The following is a 20,928-nucleotide window of genomic DNA, read 5'->3' as shown; positions in this document are numbered from 1 at the left end:
GAAGGCAGATTTGCTTCATGACTATGATTTGCTTAACAACCGTGGCAAAAAAAAGGTTGTAAAAATGTAGTGACAGAAGTTCTGGTTCTAATTTGTGGTCATAAGGCAAAGGCTACTTGTAGCACAACATTGACTACATTTTAAACCTTAGCTTGTTTATGAAATCCTAGATGGAGCTGCCTAGCATTTGCAGGTAAAATAGCAGCAACTGAACCTGAACACCAGAAGAGGAAATAAATGATTTGTTGTATTTGTATTTTATAGATAGTTTCACTTTCCCTAGCGAATTATTTCCCCAAGCTGGTATCTTCCAGTTGTTTTCATGTTTCCTAAGCAAACTATTTCTGTTTGGCTCTGTGGGCTGGAAATTATGGGCAGTGTTGTCTAGCACAGAGTTCCCCAACCTCTCTGGCTTTGCGGGGGAAAGGGGATGGTTCCGCATGAGTGGCAGGCAAGTACACGTGCCGCACACGCAACTCCATTTGCACGAGCGGCGGGCACTTGCACCTGCCGCTCAAGCAAACAGACTGTGCATGAATACGCCCACTGCTTGTGCAAGCACTCACCTACACTTCTGCAGCCCGGTTCCGACAGGTTCAAGACCCAGGAGTGGGCCATAGTCCGTGGGTTGGGGACCTCTGGTCTAGCATACTCAGAAGATACCTTTTTAAGGAAGGTTGATGTAGTGGAACTTGGGTGACACCTCTGATGCTCAGGTAAGGTTTTCCTTTCATATGGCAGACAATACCAGAACTGCTTGGGTTAAATTGTATTTCTGTATTATTTTAGCTGCCAAAATCTACACCCTCGTACTGTATTTCACGTTCCATCAACATTGCTTAACATAGTTGTGATTATGTTTTATTTGAAGCAATCATTGTTTTCTGTTGAGATAATGAACAGTTGATTACAGGCTGCATTAACTGAGTATATACAGTTTTTCTTGCCTGGACAGATTCTTGTAAAACTGAGATTTTATAGATCCGCGTTTGAGCTCTGATGATGTTTTCAGGTTGTTTAGGACTTCTAGATCTGTGCTGTAGCCTTCAGGGTTTGGATAATTATTTGACTAATATGAACAGTGTGGCTTTCAAAGATATGTCAATAACATAAAGATCATAAAGTGAGATTTTATTTCTCATAAATATCCGTGCTGTTGTCTTGGCTTTATTAGATTAGCATTGTCTATGTGGTCCTTTTCTTCAGATGCCTTATCGACGTATTGGGAATCATTTTAAAAATACAGCTTGGAAATAAAAATAAAGTTTTACAAGCCTTACCATCCCTCTGTGTGGTGCTTTGCCTTAATATAGAAATTGTAGAAGGGGGTGGAATATATTTTCTTCGGTTTCAGAATTTATGCTAATGAATTCTTTCATTATGTTATGAATTTTTCTCTTTGATTCACTGACTGTCTTTCTGGTCCTCTAGACCAGTATTATATAACTTACTATATTTTCAGAAACATCAACAAAGAGAGATTATATTCTGCTGTTTCCAGGTATTGCCATACCCATTATACAAACTTTTTTTGTCTTTCTTATTGGCAATTATTAAATCTGGTGTGCATGTCTGTTTTAATTCTAATGTCCCAGAGCACTTTAGCCTTGTCGTTGTCCATTGCTTTGTCTATTTTGTAGTCCCATCAGTTCTTGCCTGCAGACAAATGATATTTCTTGCATCTATTCCAATGTACCATTGTTGCAACCTGGTAATGCTGTTGTTTGTAGTCAGTCTATGGCAGGGGTGTCAAACTCCCAGCTTGCGGGCTGGATGCGTCATTGCCCACCCCATTGCCAGCAATGGCAAAATTGTCCCAATACGTTGCGTGACGTCACATGACATTGTGAGTTTGACATGTCTGGTCTGTGGGATATTCTTGCAGCAGCTGTCTAGGTGGTCCACTGTTTCATCAGCTTATTTGCAGAGGCAGCATTTGCTGTCTGTTGTCTTCTCAATTGTGTCTTTGTATGCATGTTTTCATAAGGCTTGGTCTTATGTAGCCAGAATTAGCCTCTCTGTCTCTTTCTTCAATTTTCCATGCTATTACCCATTGCCAGGTCGTCTTATTATTTGCTTTGCCTGCAATTATCCTGGTGGTTTGGCCATTCCATATTTCAATTCCATTACTGTTTGTGATTTTATTGCTACTGTAGCACATTTCCCTGAGCCAAAAACTAGGCTAGGAAAAAAAACCCCATTATTAGTCAAATAGAGTATTGTGGTCCTTACAACTGAGAAATCCATCATAGAAGATTTTTTTCTCCCAGTCAAGGCAGTAAAATTTACCTTTCTCGCTTCTCTCACCCCGCTACTTGCATGTACTTCTTCATGACTAGTCCTGATTATGTTATCTAGTTGGCTAATGAAATGTCTGCAAGAAAACAACCAAGCTCAGAGAGCACCACTCACTTCTTCATTCTTTACCTGGAAAGAAAGAAAAGACACAGAGATAATGACAATAATCTATGTCAGGCTGGTTAGGGAATAATAATTTTCTTGTAAAGGATATGCTTAGAGAGTATCTAAGATGATACTGGAAAATGTAAATTCATATTTTGAAGCTTAAGGTTAGACGTGCCAGTTAATGCCTCTTTGAGCAGAGTTTATTAAGTAGATAGTCTGTTGCTTGATAATCTGTTGGAACCAGTAGAAATATGGTTTTGGAAATCACAATCTAGTTTCTGGGTTGTGAATTCCCTCCCCCCTTCCCTTCCCTTTTCTTTTTCAATTATTTTTTCCCTCCATTCTCTTGGCAGTGTTAAACACAATAAATATACTTTCACCATCACAATTATAAATGATATTTCTTGGACCCACAGACTGCAAATCCTTTTCAAGCCGCAATTTGAAATTGATGCTTGGGTTCACATATAGCTCTAAGTCATGTTTTATTTTAATCATGATTTGTTGAGCAAGAACCTGACTCACACTTACTAGTGAACTGTAAACCATAGTTAATAAATTGTAGAAGCCTGGTTTACCCATCGTATTGTGCTAAAAGCAAGCAAATGCCATTCTATATTATGTGTAACGAAGGAATTATAGTTAAAACTTCCACTATAATTAGTGCTGGAGTACATAAGGGCTGGCTTGTATTTACAAGGGGGTGGGGAGAATCTGCTTGCTTGGCATCTGAGGAATATGGAGAAATTACTTTCCCAGACTGGTTCCATCTTTTGCAAATTGCCATTCTAAAGGTTAACTTGTTTTCACAAAAGAGCAGAAGCAATACATTCTCATGTGGTTCTCATGCAAGTTTCATACTTTATTTACACTGTAAAAACTCTGGGCATTTGCTTTTTCTTGTACAGCTGATATAAAAATCAGCTAAATAGGAAGGAATAAATCTATGGGCTACTGAACAAACAAGTGGGCTTTATGTTATGTGTTAGAAAAGCTGTAAATGCAGTGACAGTTACACTGCAATCTTTATGTAGCTTGAAAAACTCACTGATCCAGAAGTCCCATCAATGTACATAATATAACATTAAAAATATATGTTTTCTGTTTTCATGAAATAAAAAAATGATGTTAGGATTACTTTTATCCTTCTCATCTGTTCTACTACCTTCTCTATTGATATGGTAGAGAGAGTCTCCTGCTTGAGCAGGGGGGTTGGACTAGAAGACCTCTAAGGTCCCTTCCAGCCTATGACTCTGGGAAGGTGGAAGGCTTGAGGTGAAGGTTGGACAACCATTTGTCTGAAATGGGTATAGGGTTTCCTGCTTGAGAAGGGGGTTGGATTAGAAGTCCTCCAAGGTCCCATCCAACTCTGTCATTCTGTTCTTCTGTTAAGGTATTGTTATTATCCTTTGTTCTTATGTTTATTATTACTCTGTTGCTTTGCATGTACGCTGAGAGCTTATGTACCGGAGAGAAATTCCCTGTGTGTCTATCACATTTGGATAATAAAGTACAGTATTCTGTTTTGTTAGGATGATTTTCTTATGTGAAACAATGATCCAAAGACACTAGGCATAGGTGTCTGTGAGAGCAGGCAAAGCGAACAAATGACAAAATGTCCATTACAACATTGCGATACCAGTTCCACCCCTTACCTGCATATGTACAATATCATTGCAATGCAAGTTTGCAATATAATGTCATGATGAATCGTTTTGGCATCATTGTAGTTAGGAATGGATGCCTGTGATCAGGCAGAATCTTTGATAGTTATTCAAGTTCACATGATATCTCAGTGGAGGTGTTCACACACTTTCAGATGCTAGTTGATGAATGTATTATGGAAGACACAAATTTCTGCCAGCAAGCCATTATTTTTATGCAATGTAATGTGCTGTTTTCAAGCCATGTCGATTTTCATTTGGACAGTATTTTCAGAAATGTTTTTAAAATGTCAATCATTAAGCAGGCCAAATGGGCACCATAATTTATACAGACAGTTATTTTGTTGCTTTTTATATCCCATTTCTCATGCCTTCCTTGTCTGATATATATTTAAGATGTAATGTTCCAACAGAAACATTATATTCTTTTGGGTTCGAAATCAGTGCAAGGATGAGCCAGTCTTCCCCAACCTTGTGTGTTCCTACAACTTCCATAATTCTTATCATAATACTTAGTAACATTTCTCTCTGAAAATTATGATAATCGTAATTCTAAATTTCTGAAGGAGGGGTGTTCCACACTAGGGATTTTCAAAGGTTTTCAACCTGTAGAATTTATTAGAATTTTTTTCCCCCAGAACCCGAAGATCTGCAAAATGGCAGATCTAGCATTACTTCATGGAACAAGAGGCCATGTTTTTTTCCATTGCATCTTGGAAAAATTGCCGTGAATAGCTCTCCTTGAGTGAATTTTCTTTCTTTCTTTTTTTGCCCTTAATCTCTTATAAAACTCCCATCAAATTCTTGTGGATCCAGAAAAGCCATGTTCAAGCCACTGTAGAAGTATATAGTCAGTGTGCCTACTAAGAAGATTTCATATCATACATCATTATTGTATCCATAATACAACACAATTTTTAGTTGGTCAATCTACATCCATGTAAAGAAGATGGGAGGTTAGCCATATATTAGTAATTGTATTGAGATTCAGTGTGGTCCTCCAAATACATAAAGCAGAGAAGTCTTCTATGAAGATTTAGTTCAATTCACCTTTATTCTACTGAAGTGAATGAATTTGCTATAAATGATTATTATAACTAAATCCGTTTTTACATCAAAGAAAGAAGTGTTTTGAAAGCTAGAATGTAATTATCAACCAGTGTTAGCTAGCATCCATCTCTTTTGGCAGAATGGGACTACTCGCCACAGGACAACTCGCTGTGGGACAATTTAACAATTCAATTTAATTATTTAAAATAAATAAAAAATATTTAAATTTTTGTCATTCACATTTCATTCTGTTCCTCCTTTTTCATACTTTCTTTAAAGATTCTATTCCACTGTTTCTTTGATATTAGTGTAACTCTTGTCCCGCAGTAAATTGGCCGTGACAAGTTGACCGTGTTGAGTTGGCCATGGCAAGTTGACCGTGTTGAGTTGGCTGCGGCAACTTGTCATACACCCCTCTTTTGGATTCAGTTGCTTCAGGCACCTTTCAAAGAAAAATTACTTTTGTCCCCTAAAGAATTTAATAAAAGATTTGTTTATGTAAGCAACACAAGGGAAGAGGAGAAAGAGAGAGATTGTCTGCCAAAGAAATTTGTATTTCTAAAAGGAGACCGTAGGTAACTTCTGCAGTTTCAATTGAACACAACAGTATAATTTTATTCCTAATCTACCATCATGGAGAAAATATATTGATTGCCAGATACCACCAAGCTGAAATCCTGAGACATAACTACTGTCAGTTAAACAGATATACTTTAGGAGGCACAGAATTTCTTACCCCAAAAAATAAAATAAATCGGCATGTCTAGGTGCAAGTAATATGAGCAATTTGGATTTGCAAACTGGATGCATTTGTCTTTTGACCATGCAGATTTTACTTATGAATCAGTGCATCTGCTCAATATTTCTTGTTCTTTCTCTATTATTTCTCCCACCGTAAAAATGTCCCCTGAGAAATACTGGTCTTCCCAGATGGTTTTAAAGGGACAAATAAGACACAGGGAACTTCTCTAAAGAACCAAATTTCTCCTGCCATGTGTGAACATAAAAGAATAGAAGCTGTAGATGCTTTTGACTATAACTGGGAATGTCTAGTACAGGGGTAGGGAACCTTGGCTCTTTTATGACTTGTGGACTTCAACTCCTAGAATTCCTGAGTCAGTATGGCTGGTTCAGGAATTCTGGGTACTGAAGTCTACAAGTCGTAAAAGAGCCAAGGTTCCCTACCCCTAGTCTAGTATATACAGTAGGGGTCTTCAAACTTAGCCCTTTTATGACTTGTGGACTTCAACTCCCAGAATTCCTCAGCCAGCGTGCCTGGCTGAGGAATTCTGGGAGTTGAAGTCCATAAGTCATAAAAGGACCAAGTTTGAAGACCCCTGATATACAGCGTGCCTGGCTGAGGAATTCTGGGAGTTGAAGTCCATAAGTCATAAAAGGACCAAGTTTGAAGACCCCTGATATACAGCGTGCCTGGCTGAGGAATTCTGGGAGTTGAAGTCCATAAGTCATAAAAGGACCAAGTTTGAAGACCCCTGATATACAGCGTGCCTGGCTGAGGAATTCTGGGAGTTGAAGTCCATAAGTCATAAAAGGGCCAAGTTTGAAGACCCCTGATATACAGCGTGCCTGGCTGAGGAATTCTGGGAGTTGAAGTCCATAAGTCATATAAGGGCCAAGTTTGAAGACCCCTGATATACAGAGTCTGATATACAGCATGCCTGGATGAGGAATTCTGGGAGTTGAAGTCCACAAGTCATAAAAGGGCCAAGTTTGAAGACCCCTGATATACAGAGTCTACAAAAAATAAAAATGAATTTCTTGGCAGATTTATTGGCCTGCAAAAGTTCCAGCAAGTATCCTGTGACACCAAATTGGTCTTTACATACACATGTTACTGGGAATCCCAGTCTCTTCTAAATATTCCTGCAGTGTTATCCCAAATTCAGAGTTTGACTCGCCAATGAATCAGGATAAAAAAAAACACTTTTTTTTTTGCGACAACTGAATGTTATTCTAACACTTTTAACAATGCAGCATTTCTGTTGAAGAAAAATATATACATCCCACATTGCCTTGGAAATGTTAGATCAAGTAAAAATATTCTGACAACAGAAAGCGTTTTTCTTGATATCTGCCAGTGATGTTAAAAGTCTCAATGTAAACAATTGAATGAAACAGGCGTATTTTTGCTGTGGGATGTTTAAATATATAGAGGTGTGTGAGCTGATGAGTTATTATGCTTTCATTTATGTACCAATTGCTGAAAGATTGTATTGATTAACACATTTTAGAGACCGTGTTCTCTTTTATGCCACCCAGAAAAGAGAAATGAATTATGAGTTAGGTATACTTTCTCTGCCATCATTTCTGGTGGAATGATGTGCATGTCCCTATGGGAAAACAGATTTTCTACCCTCATAGCATGCAGGTATCCTTATCTTAAATGAAATGAGAAGAGAGAAAGCACAGATCCCTAAATCTTCCTGTCTCATTATTTTGTTGGAGCCTGCAACTCCATTCTCCTATTGAAGGAACCACTTCTATATGCCATCAGGTTTCTGCATAAACAGCCATCTGGTTTTCTTAAATTGGCAAACCAGTGTGAAGAGAATTGAGTTGCATGTAAAGAATTTCCTTCTCGTGCAGACATACCTCACGTAGGTAAACGGGCTGCATGACTTCGCATATAGGGGAGTGAAACTGTGAACGAGATATTTTCTTAATTTTAGCTGAAATCATTTGTTGTAACCTAATTTCTTCCAAGTAATGACTTGTGAGAGTTTAAGCCACAGTGAGCCCACCTCTCTGTAAGTAAAAGTTTATTAAAAAGTACAAACAGTGCTGGATTCTAGCATTTTAGAGACACTCTTTTGAATGTCTTCTGTTGATCAGCATTGTCATTTTTCTTGTTTGTTTCCTGTAAAATGGTCTTTGATACTCAGCTGTCTAAGAATTGATTCAGTAGACTGAATCTGCATGGACAAAATTGCAATGCTAGTACCATTTTGCTCATCATCTTATTTGAAGAAGGCAGAGTTATATTCAGGCTTAATTGATGCAAAGCATTTGATATTGCAGAGACTTTTATTAACATGGAGCCGAGGTGGCGCAGCAGTTAGAGGGCAGTACTGCAGGCCACTTTAGCTGATTGTGTTCAGCAGGTCAGCGGTTCAAATCTCACCGGCTCAAGGTTGACTCAGCCTTCCATCCTTCCGGGGTAGGTAAAATTAGGACCCAGATTGTTGGGGGCAATGTAAATATATACATATATATACATTGCTTACTGGTGTACACCGCTTAGAGAGTGCTTGCACTTAAAGCGGTATATAAGTCTCATAAATAAATAAACAAATAAACAAATAAATAAAATAAATAAACATGATGGGCAGAGAGGTGAATGTTAGCAAATGCTACCAAAGCTTAGTTCTAACTTTCATTTTGGGACTGTTTTTATAAAGAAGATGTTTAGAATAGAATAGAGCTGGAAGGGACCTTGGAGGTCTTCTAGTCCAGCCCCCTGCTCAAGCAGGAGAACCTGTACAAGTGACTGTCTAGTCTCTACTTAAAAACCTCCAGTGATGGAGCGCCCACGATTTCTGGAGGCTAGCTGTTCCACTGGTTAATTGTCCTCACTGTTAGGATGTTTCTCCTTAATTCCAGGTTGCTTCTCTCTTTGATCAGTTTCCAGCCATTGTTTCTTGTCCTGCCCTCTGGTGCTTTGGTGAATAACGTGACCCCTTCTTCTTTGTGGCAGCCCCTCAAATACTGGAATAGTGTTATCATGTCACCCTTTATCTTCTTTTCTTTAGACTAGCCAAACCCAAGTTCTACAGCCGTTCTTCATAGGTTTTAGTCTCCAAGCCTTTGATCATTTTAGTTGCTCTTCTCTGAACTTTTTCCAAAGTCTGAACATCTTTTTGTAGTATGGTGACCAAAATTGGTTGCAGTATTCCAGGTGTGGTTTTGCAGAGGGAAGTGTTATAACTCACCACTGAACCTCATCATGATTCTTTAAACAGGTGGAATTTGTTTTATTGCTTCACTTGTTTTGAACCCCCTGCTGAATCTTCTGGGTTCTCTGCATATTACAGTAACAAAAATTGCCATAAATGTTGCACAATAACATCAAAAGTAAAATGTACTACTCAAGAAAACATGACAATAAATCCTAATGCCTAATGATAGTTGAAGACTCATGCAAGCAGATGCAGCAGGTAACCAGATCCTTCCTTTTGATTTTTAAAAGCTATCACAGGCTGTCACAGAGGAGACCAGCCTAATACCAGGCATTTCTCGACTTACAACAGTTCAGTTAGTGACATTTCAAAGTTATAGTGGCACTGAAAAAAGTGACTTATGACGGTTTTTCACACTTATAACATTCAGCGTCTCCCACGGTCACGTGAACAAAATTCAGATGTTTGGCAACTGACTCATATTTATGACAATGGCAGTGCCCTGGGGTCATGCAATCCCCTTTTGCTAACTTCTGACAAGCAAATTCAAAGGGGAAGGCAGATTCGCTTAACAACCAGATTACCGACTTAACAGCTGAAGTGATTCACTCAAGAACTGGGGCAAGAAAAGTGGTAAAATGGGGCCACATTCACTTAACAAATGTCTCGCTCAGCCACATAAATTTTTGGGCTCAACTGTGGTCATAAGTCGAGGACTACCTGTATCTAGATCAGGGGTGACCCTCCTGTAATCTTCAACTCCCAGATTTTCCCAGCCAGCAAAGCAAAGCAAAGCTGGCTGGGGAATTCTAGGAGTTGAAGCCCAGAAGTCATAAAATTGCCAAGGTTGGACATCCCTGATCTAGGGGGAGGCTATTTTGTAATCGCCATGATAGAAAACAAAATTTATGATCTTAGTTCTCTTCACAGAAGTGGGATACCACAAAGCAGTTTTTCCAAGGAGAACCTGCTTGGATAGATCAAATCTGGCTAGACTTGCAGTGTTTCTCAACCTTGACAATTTTAAGGCATGTGGACTTCAACTCCCAGAATTCCACAGCCAGCATTAGAGTAAGTGGTTTGGCAAAGACCGGGGAACCAGGCCATGTAATGCTTTTTATAAGTCCAGACTAGCTCTTTGAATTGAAATTGATTTCTTCCTGCATTGCCTACCCTAGCATGATTCAAAATAGCAGCTGGGTTAATTGAATATGCATAAGATGAACTCCCCCTCCCCCTAAAAGAAAATGGATTGATAAAGTTAATAACGGGTAGCCCAGTCTAATTACTGAAATAATTAACTAATAAATCCAGCTCATACTTAGGATGGGAAATAATTGATCTTTTGCAGAAAATTAAACCTTCACTCTCTGTTTTGAAGTCTGGGAAATGAATTGCAACTGCTCGTGTTCCTGAATCCACTTACCTCTAAGAAGATTGGACAGAATCTCTCTGACTTTAAATTTTAGTGCAGTACTTACTGTAGCCTTTGTTTATAAAGAAATCACCAAGGGAGGAAAAGAAGATACGTGGAAATCATTCCATTCTTAGCTCATAACACCAACCATCCTGAGCCACATACAGGTAGTCCTCCACTTATGACCACAATTGAGCCCAAAATTTCCGTTGCTAAGTGAGACAGTCGTTAAGTGAATTTTGCCCCATTTTACCAACTTTCTTGCCATAGTTGTGAATCACGGCAGTTATTAAATTAGTAACACAGTTGTTAAGTGAATCTGGCTTCCCCATTGACTTTGTCAGAAGGTGATTACAGGGCACTGCAACTGTCATAAATATGAACCAGTTGTCAAGCACCCGAATTTTGATCACATGACCAGTCATAAGTATGAAACACAATCCTAAGACACTTTTTTTCAATGGTCACCACATGAACCGTTGTAAGTCGAGGATTATCTGTATTGTTGGTACCTTTTCTGAAAAGAGGCACTAACTCTGGACCCCATAAATAATAGTCATGGGCAATGTTGAAGATACGTGGACTTCAATTCCCAGAATTCTCCCAGCCAGCATTCCCCAGCTCAAACTCTGGGAGTTGAAGTCTATATCTCTAGGTTGCCAAGGTTGAGAAACATTGGTCATAGGTGTCTTCAGGAGGAGTTAATGGCCAACTGATGAAATATGCATGATAATACACTATCCTTTAATGTACTTTTGCCACATTGCTATGATGTCTGTCACTGTGGCATCATTAGGTTTAGGAAGTTACTCATGATAGCGGCAGCTTTTCCAAACCATGACTTCAATTTGAAATAATCAGACAACTCCATATTTTTCTTTTAAGGTAGTGAAAGTAATGATTAAAATAGAATTTTAAGAATTATTTCAGAACTGTGTGTATATTCACACGGTCTTGTTTACATACCGTTGTGAGGAAAAAAAAGTGTAGTGTGTGTCAGTATCCAGCTCGAGAATCCAAATAAAACTCCAGGTTCATTCTGTTTCTGAAAATCTTACTGTTTATTAACTACACGGCATGGTAATGTCGAAGCAAGACTAACTTTGAGGTTCCCAGACACCAGTTCATAGAATTAAACAATAATTTCTTTGGCCAAAATCCCCCACCCTCTCACGTAATCCATGTAAACAATTTCACTTTGTTATGGGAACCGTCTGCTTCCTCTCCACACCCGCTGCAGTGTCCTTGGAAAGTTCCCAGGCTCTCACAGTCTTCAGTGGAATCGTAGAGGTTTTCTTTTTCCATCTAACCCATTTTAAAGCAACACCTCTCCCCCCCCTTACTCTAATGGCAAGTTGAAACGAAGAGGCACGTAGCTGCCAAAGTTTCATTCTTGACAGAGTGATTCAAATTGATGTTTTGCCCCCTCCCTTTCCAAACTGTGTATCATTGTGGTATTGTTGTCTGTTATTATTTGTTCTTGTTCTGTTGGTTTTTAATCTTTCCTTGGCCACTCGGAGTTGGTAATTGCAAGATGAGTGGCTATATAAATTGAATGTCAATCAATAAATCTTACCAAGATGTGCATATAGAAAATTGTGTTTAGCAGATTTATTGTTATGGTCTCTACTAATTGTCTTTACATGACATACTGAACAACAAATGAACAAAGTACATTTTATCTTAACACATCTTAAGATCCCAACCTGTATCCTTAGTTTATAATTCAGGATAGCAGTAGCTTTCTTAGATTCTACAGTTAGAAATCTGGAAATCTTTTGTAAGCAGCGCATGATTACATATTATCGCTGAGTTACAGTATAGTTTTTTGATCTGCTTTCATGGCAAGTAATACAACGCATTCTCTGTAAAATTCAAAACTTGTAAGGCATAGGTAACTGAAGAAAAATCACCATTCAGTGCACACAATATATGTTTCAGAATTCATTTTATTGTAAATTTATTACCATCAGGAATTCTGTTTATAATCTGAAGTAACAATAAAACCTGTTCATTTCTGGATGCATGGCCACATGTGTTGAAGCTGACATCATGAATTGGCTAGTTATTCCTTTCTGGGTTTTTTCCTCTCCATTACAGAGCAATTTTGAGAGCTTGCTGGACAGCTTGTCATTTAATAGGACACCACTTACCCAATTCTATTGTCTTTTTTTGGTCATTTAGAATGAAATTCTGTACTTGTTGCTCTATAAATCAATAGTTAATATTTTCTAAAACAAACATTTAATTCTGAAATCTAGCAGTATCACTCAATTCCTACATGTGCCAGGACTATATTGTCCATGATCAATGTTTGCTCCAAACAGGGCAATTTCTACAGTTTCTCAAGATAAGACAACATCCAGTTGGAATGCTTATCTATGTACAATTTAATTTACCCCTTTAAGGCAGTGGTCCTCAACCTTTCTGGCTCCGTGGACTGGCAGTGGAAGCGGGCGGCAGTGGCAGGGGACGAGGGAAGGGTTTTGCATGCACAACCTAATCCTGCACATACATAAATGAAGCTTTGTACACTTACCCGCTGCTTGCACAGCCTGGTTTCCAGTGGACCACGGACTAGTAGGAGTCTGTAGACGGGGGTTAGGGATCCCTGCTTTAGGGAAGGGAATAAGCTGATGGGGAGAGGGAATTGGTGGCAGTTGTTTTTAATTCAGGTTCCACTGCAATTCTGCATTCACTTCTTGCCTTTGTCTTCATGAACTGGATATGACGGAATGAAATTAGAAGTTAAGTTGGCTTCTGCATCTGTTTTGGATTAATTGCAAATAACCGGTTATCATAGTTTCGTTTTGTTTGTTGGTAAAGATGGTAAACTGCTTGGACAACTTTTTTGTAAACTAAAAATTGAAGATATTTTTTTTTCTGGTTACAGAAGTAAATAAGATGCCTGCTACCAAATATTCCTAAATCTATCAGTCTCATCAGTGTTTTATTTTTAATTTTTAGTATCTATTTGAAATTCATTCTTAAATTTAGTTACTTTTAATAATCACAAAGTATAACCCATAAGCCATGTGATCTCCTTCCTAGCAAAATTAATATTTTTTTAATTGATAAAATAATACACAGAATCAACATGGTGAAAGTTCTATACAGTTATTTTCCCTGCTCTAATGACCAATTTCTTTTTTTTTATTGAAAATTTTTAAATTTTACAAAACAATACGGTTCCCTTCTCCAACCCTCCCATGCCCTCCCCCGACCTTCCCAGAGCTGAATACAGGCTTAATTAATATTTTTTCAAAAAGTCTTAAAACAAATATAAACCATAAACAAATCTAAATACATTAATTAAACAAATTGTAAACTAGTTAACAATAATATATATATAAAAACAAAAATACAAGGAAATACGAGGAAATAGGAAGAAAGAAAAAGGAAAAAAGTCTATAAAATATCTTAAATTTTAAGTATAAGTTATTGAAAAGCTAAATAATATTTTTTTATATCCAACTTATATTGTCTAAAGTCTATCCATTTTTTCCATACCAAAAAATACTTCTCTTGCGATTGGTCTTTCAAGAAAGCCGAAATCTTTGCCATTTCTGCCAAATAAGAAACTTTAAAAAACCACTCTTGCAAGGTAGGCAAAGATTCCTTCTTCCAACATTGCCCTACTAACAACCTTGCCGCTGTGATTAAATTTAACATCAATATAGTCGACCAATTTCTGACATCTATGAAAGGAGAGTGAAATTGTGTCCATTGATTTGGCTTGGTTCTGCCTTGCATATTTAGTCAAGTGTTGGCAGATCTTAATCTGTATAAACTACAGTTGCCCTTGACTCCCTTGTTTAGCAACTGTCTGAAGTTAAGATGGCGTTGAAAAGGCAACTTTACAACCAGCCCTTGAATTTCACACTGTTGCAGTGATCCGCAGACATGTGACTGCCATTTGGGAGCTTCCAAATCAGCTTTCAACAAGCAACATCAATGGATTATATTTTTCACTAGCTATACCCAGCCACGCATTGCTGTGGCTCAGTGTGGTTAAATGGAAAAGAAAGAAAAGAGAAAACGCACATTTGTAACATGTTTAATTTCACAATGCTTGTGGGTATACAATATTTTTTGTTGTTCCATTGTGTATGCAGATATAGAGATTACGTCCAACAGATGGCGCTGTTTTTCAAAAAACATGTTTTTATCTGTCATAGGTGTGACATCTATATAATATAGGTATATAAGAACATGCGCGTATTCAAATGCAACGTTGTTTCAAAATTTCAAAGCAATCGGTGAAGAACTTTTGGAGATTTAAGATTTTGAACAAACAAACATTTACATTTTTATTTATATATAGATTATTTTAATATTGGGTTGTTCCTGGAGTCTGTGATGATAGTTGGGAATGACCATATATTCTCCACTCTCCTGGAAGAACATAGTCTCTATTGGTCTTTGCCAGCCAGCTTGCTTTGTGGCCCAACTACTGAATATCTTTGTCAAACTTGTATTTTCCAGTTTTTGTATTTTGGGTTCCTAAAAAAACAAATTAAGAGAAATGGTGATACTTTAATATCTTATAAAGATATTATATAATCTAGTACTGCAAGTTAGTCCTAACCATTTCAGCTTACAAGAAGATATATATGTTTTTCACACAACAAAAAGAACAAAAAAGTGACATATGGAATTACATCAGCTGGATTCAAATCTATTCTTCTCTGATACAAAGAGAATATTTTTGTTTGCATTTTTTTTAAATTTAACTATTGAGTCACACTATATCAAATGCTGATGTCCACAGCAAAGTCTATATTTATTTATTTAAAAGATAAATAAATAATTCTTACACCAAACTCTGGGCAGCTCCCAATCAAACTATCTCACAGATTGGCAGAGAAATAAAATTAATAAGATGTATAGCCCATATCAGACCTACAACATAATCTGAGCACATAGTCTTATAAATATCTAGAGAAGCTCTGAATATCACTTAAATGTCATTGATGTCAGCAGATAATTTTCTCCATTATATTAGCAATATATTGACCTTTAGATTAGCTAGTGAAATGTTTCCCAATAACCAGATCTGTGAAATATATGATTCTCACAACACCATTCTCTGTGGTGCCATATTTTATATTAGGAATTCACTGATTCAAAAATATTTTTCATTTCAATTCATATTATAAATTGCTCCGGTAGACCAAGAAACAGAATTCTATACAATGCTGCAACAGAGCCCATAAAGTGCTGTGAAGAAAGATGCATGACAGGAATTACAAATTTAACACAAACCTTTGGAACCTCAAGTCAACCAGAAATAGCTAGGCACGTTTAAAACATATTTTATCAATGTACTCAACAATGGAAAAGTCATAAGGAAGGTTTGTAGCTCACATAAGCTATTTAGAACATAAAGTAGACGTTAAACCAAATACGACAATGTTACAAAGACGGGGGGAGGGTCTCTGGGAGGGTAGGGAGGCAGTGGGAGAGGGATTTTATTGTAAAATTGCAAAAAAATTTAATTAAAAAAATGTTACAGAAAAGCTTTAGAGAGAAGTCTTTGGAAACAATCAGTTACTATCACCCAAAGACCATTGCTTTCATTGTTTGGGTTCTAATAGGGATGAAATTGAGGCTCAGCAATAATCTGAAGTTTGACCCTCCTCCTTTAACTGGCCTAATAAAGATTTGAAGTTAGTGATCCTTGTGCTTCAGAAATTCTTATTTATAAATAATATGAATGAGGGTCTCCATAGAAGTGCAATCTATGCACACAATGAAACAGTGAAGAGTCTCCTTGGGAATCTTTTGGGAGATTGGTGGTAATAAAAACCATGAAAATGTATGTGTGTGGTCTTCATAAAAACATACTATCAGGGATTCACATTATTTTCAGAGGAAAACAAGACCAGCTATAAGAAAACCTAAGGCAACACCTTTCACAGAGAATTGAAAGTTTATGGATCCTAGCTACTCTTGTGCTGGAATAAGACAAGTCACCATAGCCAATTCATCACGGCCAACTCGCTGTGGGACTACTTGCCATGGCCAGCTCAACGCCGGACAGGTCGCTGCAAGATAATTTAACAATTCAGTTTAATTATTTAAAGTAAATTAAAAAATGTTTTAATTTTTGACATTCACATTTCCTTCTGTCACTCCTTTTGCATCCTCTCTTTAATATTCTATTCCACCATTTGATATTAGTATAACTTTTGTCCCACAGCAAGTTGGCCATGGAGAGTGGCCGCACAGCAAGTTGGCCATGACAAGTCGGCCGTGTTGAGTTGGCCACAGTGAGTTGGCTGCGGTGAGTTGTCATAGACCTGCTCTGTGCAGTAGCTATGCTGTTCCATGGTTACGTTTCTGAATGGGCCACATGATGTAACCAAGGAAATGTCTTTTTATAGATGAAATACAAAGGACTCTGTTCCTTGAAAACAGAGAACCACGTGTGCATTATTTTTATGCAGTGAAATGATGGGTAAGCATATGTCAAGGGAAAAAAGTAATGAGTTTCCATCTGTTTGTCTTGGCATTCATCTTAGCAGAATGTAATGATAGTTTAGCCTGTTTAAGGAGAGCTGATCGATGTTCCAGGCTGTTCACAGTGAAACATGGTTGATAGGAATTTTTTGTTTTTAATCATAGACAATGCCTGTGCAATGAAAGAAGTATAAAACTGGCCAGCAATTCCTTCTGGGCATACTGAGTTTGATTCCACTGTTTGGTGTCATCACCATAACTAAATAAGTCAATGACAACTTTTAAAATGCAATATTCAAGATGTCCTATTCTGAACAGAACCATATGTTACAAATCATAATGCTGTGGGCAATAAACTGGGACTTCCATTCTTATTAATAACGATGCAATTGAATCACTCCGCAATACAACATGAAGTCTAAAGAACAGATGGAATCAGTATGTAGGCATCTTGTTGGACTGGAACTACGGATGAACGGCTACTAGGAACTCATGTTTATGGTCACTAAATACTTATTATTTATAAACAAAAAAATATTGTACACCTGCTAAGAAGATTTATATAATGCCAATAAGATAAGAATTATTAGGACTGACTAAATTATCCTAGTGGGAAATAATAACTTTTAACTTGGACATGTTTTAAAAAATTGATGACTGTAAACATAGTGCTTGTGTGATGTTTACTCCCTATTTGAATTTGAAGGCCTGGTTGTAGAAGGGCTCTAAGTAACACTGCCTCATGTGATAGACCCAGGGTTCTTCAAACTTGGCATTTTTATGACTTGTAGACTTCAACTCCCAGAATCCCTCAGTCAGCGTGCCTGGCTGAGGAATTCTGGGAGTTGAAGTCCACAAGTCATAAAAGGGCCAAGTTTGAAAATCCCTGCGATAGACTGAAGCTTCAGTAGCTCTAGAGGAGGGGCTCTGAATCTCTTGAGTTGGAGAAGCCATACTCTGCAACATTTTCTACTCGCTCATCAGCTCTGTTTTATTGCTAAATATAATTTATGTTGTGGATTAGATGTAACTGGAAGTTTGAAAGAAGGATGAGAAAGATTGAGAAGGGAATTTCTGAATTCAGAAATCTTTTTTTTTTTTCTGAAATGTCAACCAAACAGGTTTTCAAATGGAAAATTAAAATTTGGAGGATTCTTTTTTAAATGTTATCAACTATTTTGTCTTTTCCTATAAGGCTTAGAAGTATTGAAGTTGCATTAATCATGAAATAACTTATACAAGACAATGTAGCATACTGTATTAAGCCATTAGGACTGTTTGCATCAACAGGGAAGCCTTTCTTTAAACAATGAATCATTAAATAGGGTGTTGCAGAGATTTACTTAATTGGCATGTTTAGATTATCTTGCAGGCTATGCAAATCACACCATTTGCATTATTTTATATAATTTGAGTTATGTATGGCTTTCTACAATGGTTATATATCACAGTGGAATTTGGTCTACTATGCACATTGTAATCTAAGTCTGATATAATTGGGCTTCGCTGAATCAGTTATTGTTTATATAAAATGAGGGCCGATGTGTATGAGTTTTAAATCAATAAATACAGCAAATGATGTATTTTAATGTAATCACAAAGGAAAACTTTGTGATTCTCAGCCCTTAAAAAGAACTTGCATTAAATGTAGTAATTGTATTTTCACAAAATCTATTTGATTAATTTGCTAGAAATCCTACCTGACAAATGAAACAGTAATACATCTATGATATCATTTGTCTGAGTCATTCCTAGAAGTAGATCAAGGAGGTAACAGAATGACTAGTGTGCTTCGTATTAATTTTAATATAGCAGCTGTAAACTTGGTTTTACAGTTATGCTAATTTATTATAACTTGTTTTAATGTCACAAAAATAAGCATCAAAGCATTGTTAAGTAGCACTCATATTTTTTCCATCATTACTAAACCTTAAAAATTTCATTTTCCTTTTAAAAAAAATATTGATTGCTGTTGAGAAATTACTGAAGAAACAAGAGTGGGGATTTTGTTAGAAATTTGAAATGCAGTTATAATGTGATTCGTGGTTTTAGTGTGCAATTAGCAGACTCTTTGTTCTGTATTAATTCATTTATATTTGACTACAACAGACAGTTATGAGAGCTTTCTGTAAGAAGGAGGTTAATTAAATTGAGGGTATCTTAAAGGAAATTTTTGTGCAAATTTTATGCCACCCATCCAATACATTATACATCATCTTCTACATATGAATGTTAGATAAAGGCAGGTATCATATAATACAGTAACTGTATTTTAATAATGGAAATGTGGAGTTTTATGAGTATGATGATATCTAACTGATGCCAGTTACATTTGTGCTATCAGATACTTTGTGAATTGTTGTAATATACTTATTTGGCTTTACATTCTGTAAGTTTTTTTTGCTCACTGTTGCAACACATCAAATTTACAGGACTACAGGTAGTGAAGGGAATATGAAATGATCTGCTTTCTCCAGTACCAAGGAAGATTTTAAATAGCAAGAGCAGACTCCTAGATTTGCACAGAGACAGAGAAACTAGTTATTAGCCCAAAATGATATAGTACCTGTGAGGTGGCATCTTTTTAAAATAAATAGTTTTTACTCTCTGCATAGTAGCCGCCTGTGAATTGCATAATATTTATATTGTGACCTTGTGAAATATATCTGTGTCATTTCTTTTTGTTAAAGATTCTTTGCTTCACCCCCCCAAAAGGCCCGAATGATCTTAATATCCAGATATTTTAATAAAAAGTTGAAAATCTTGTTCATATTGTATACGCAAAAATAAATTGCAAAGTTATTTTTTTCCCCCTTGGAGAAACATTCAGTAATGCACAAGCAGATTTCTTGCCTTGCTTTCCCTCTATCCAGTAATGTTCTATGTTCCAAAATGTATTTTAGATTTTGACAGGATGTAGAGATTTCAGGATAAAAGCAAGAATTGGTTGGTGGAGAAATATGATCAGCATAATACAAGCCATGAAAAATCTAATGCTCATATTATTTCCAATTAAGGAGTAATTCAGTTTAGCCCAACAGTCTGGATGTGAGAAAGTTCATTGTGTGCTTGATTTATAGAAGGCATATGACTAAATGAATAGACTCGAATTATGGAAGCTTGTGCAGAAATACAGAGCTGAAGGTTGTTTGCTGGTTTTAATAAGAACGGAATATGATGACACTAAAGTGTGCATGAAACTCTGAGGAAAGCAAAATGTTGAAAATGGATCAACAACAAGCAGGAAGCTAGATAAAGATGGATAATAATATCCTTCTAGTTGTTCAGTATATTTATAGATAAATGTAGAAGGAATGCTTCTGGTGAGGATAGAAGTGTGTTGATTGGAACCAATAAGGTGCATATATTTTTAATTCAGACACTGCCAAGTTGTTGACTGAGAATCTGAATGATTTTCAGCAAATGCTAGTTTGGTGAGGAAAATGGGTCTGAAAATTAAGGTGTCAAACTGCAAGCTGGAGAAGCAAGAACTAGTACAAATAGGTGGATTAGTGTGTGATGTTTTTCTAAAGGTGGGGAAATGAACAAATCTTAAAGTGTCCAAATGCTGATAGGAGCATAGTAGATTATGCCTTTTCTGCCCTTAGTCTAATGTGTTTTACCCCAAAATGGAACAGTTCCCAGTTTCAGTCTGGCTGAAACAAATTCTACTTTCAGTCTTAGTATGTATTCTAATTGGTAATATAACTAGTTAAATTTACCCACAGAGATATTGTGTTCTTTTCCCTCAATAGGAGGGAAAGAACTGCTTACAAGGAAATTAAGCAAGGCTTTCTGTATTTGTTGAAAGCAGCAAGGAAGGATGAACAAGGAAGTGCCACAGAAATGGCCTCAAGGGAACATTCAGCATAATGCACTTGGAATTGCCATGGATAGTTGCTTTGTTACTTTGCTAACTTCCTAGTGCTCTCACCTCACAAATCAGTTTCATTGTTTTACAGAAAACTTAATTCTCATTTGCAAGAACGTAAGCAGCCATGGAATATGCTAT

General features: G+C 36.9%; 1 protein-coding gene across 3 annotated transcripts in view; it reads left to right on the top strand.

Moving 5' to 3' along the window:
* The window catches only part of PLPPR5 (phospholipid phosphatase related 5), an 80,935-nt gene that overhangs the window by 13,511 nt on the left and 46,496 nt on the right, over positions 1-20,928 (top strand). Inside the window, exon 1 of one of the 3 annotated variants that reach the window (XM_039352261.1) lies at positions 590-716. The exons of the other annotated variants lie outside the window; for them this stretch is intronic. The gene's annotated coding sequence lies outside the window, so the exon portion shown is untranslated. Of the gene's footprint in view, positions 1-589; positions 717-20,928 lie in introns of those variants that run through there. 3 annotated transcript variants of the gene reach the window in all.

Source organism: Crotalus tigris, unplaced genomic scaffold, assembly GCF_016545835.1.
Source record: "Crotalus tigris isolate CLP2741 ecotype Arizona unplaced genomic scaffold, ASM1654583v1 scf7180000018419.1029430, whole genome shotgun sequence".
Taxonomy (NCBI): domain Eukaryota; kingdom Metazoa; phylum Chordata; class Lepidosauria; order Squamata; family Viperidae; genus Crotalus; species Crotalus tigris.
Note: the sequence above shows the minus strand (reverse complement) of the source record. Positions and strands in the feature narration are given on the sequence as shown.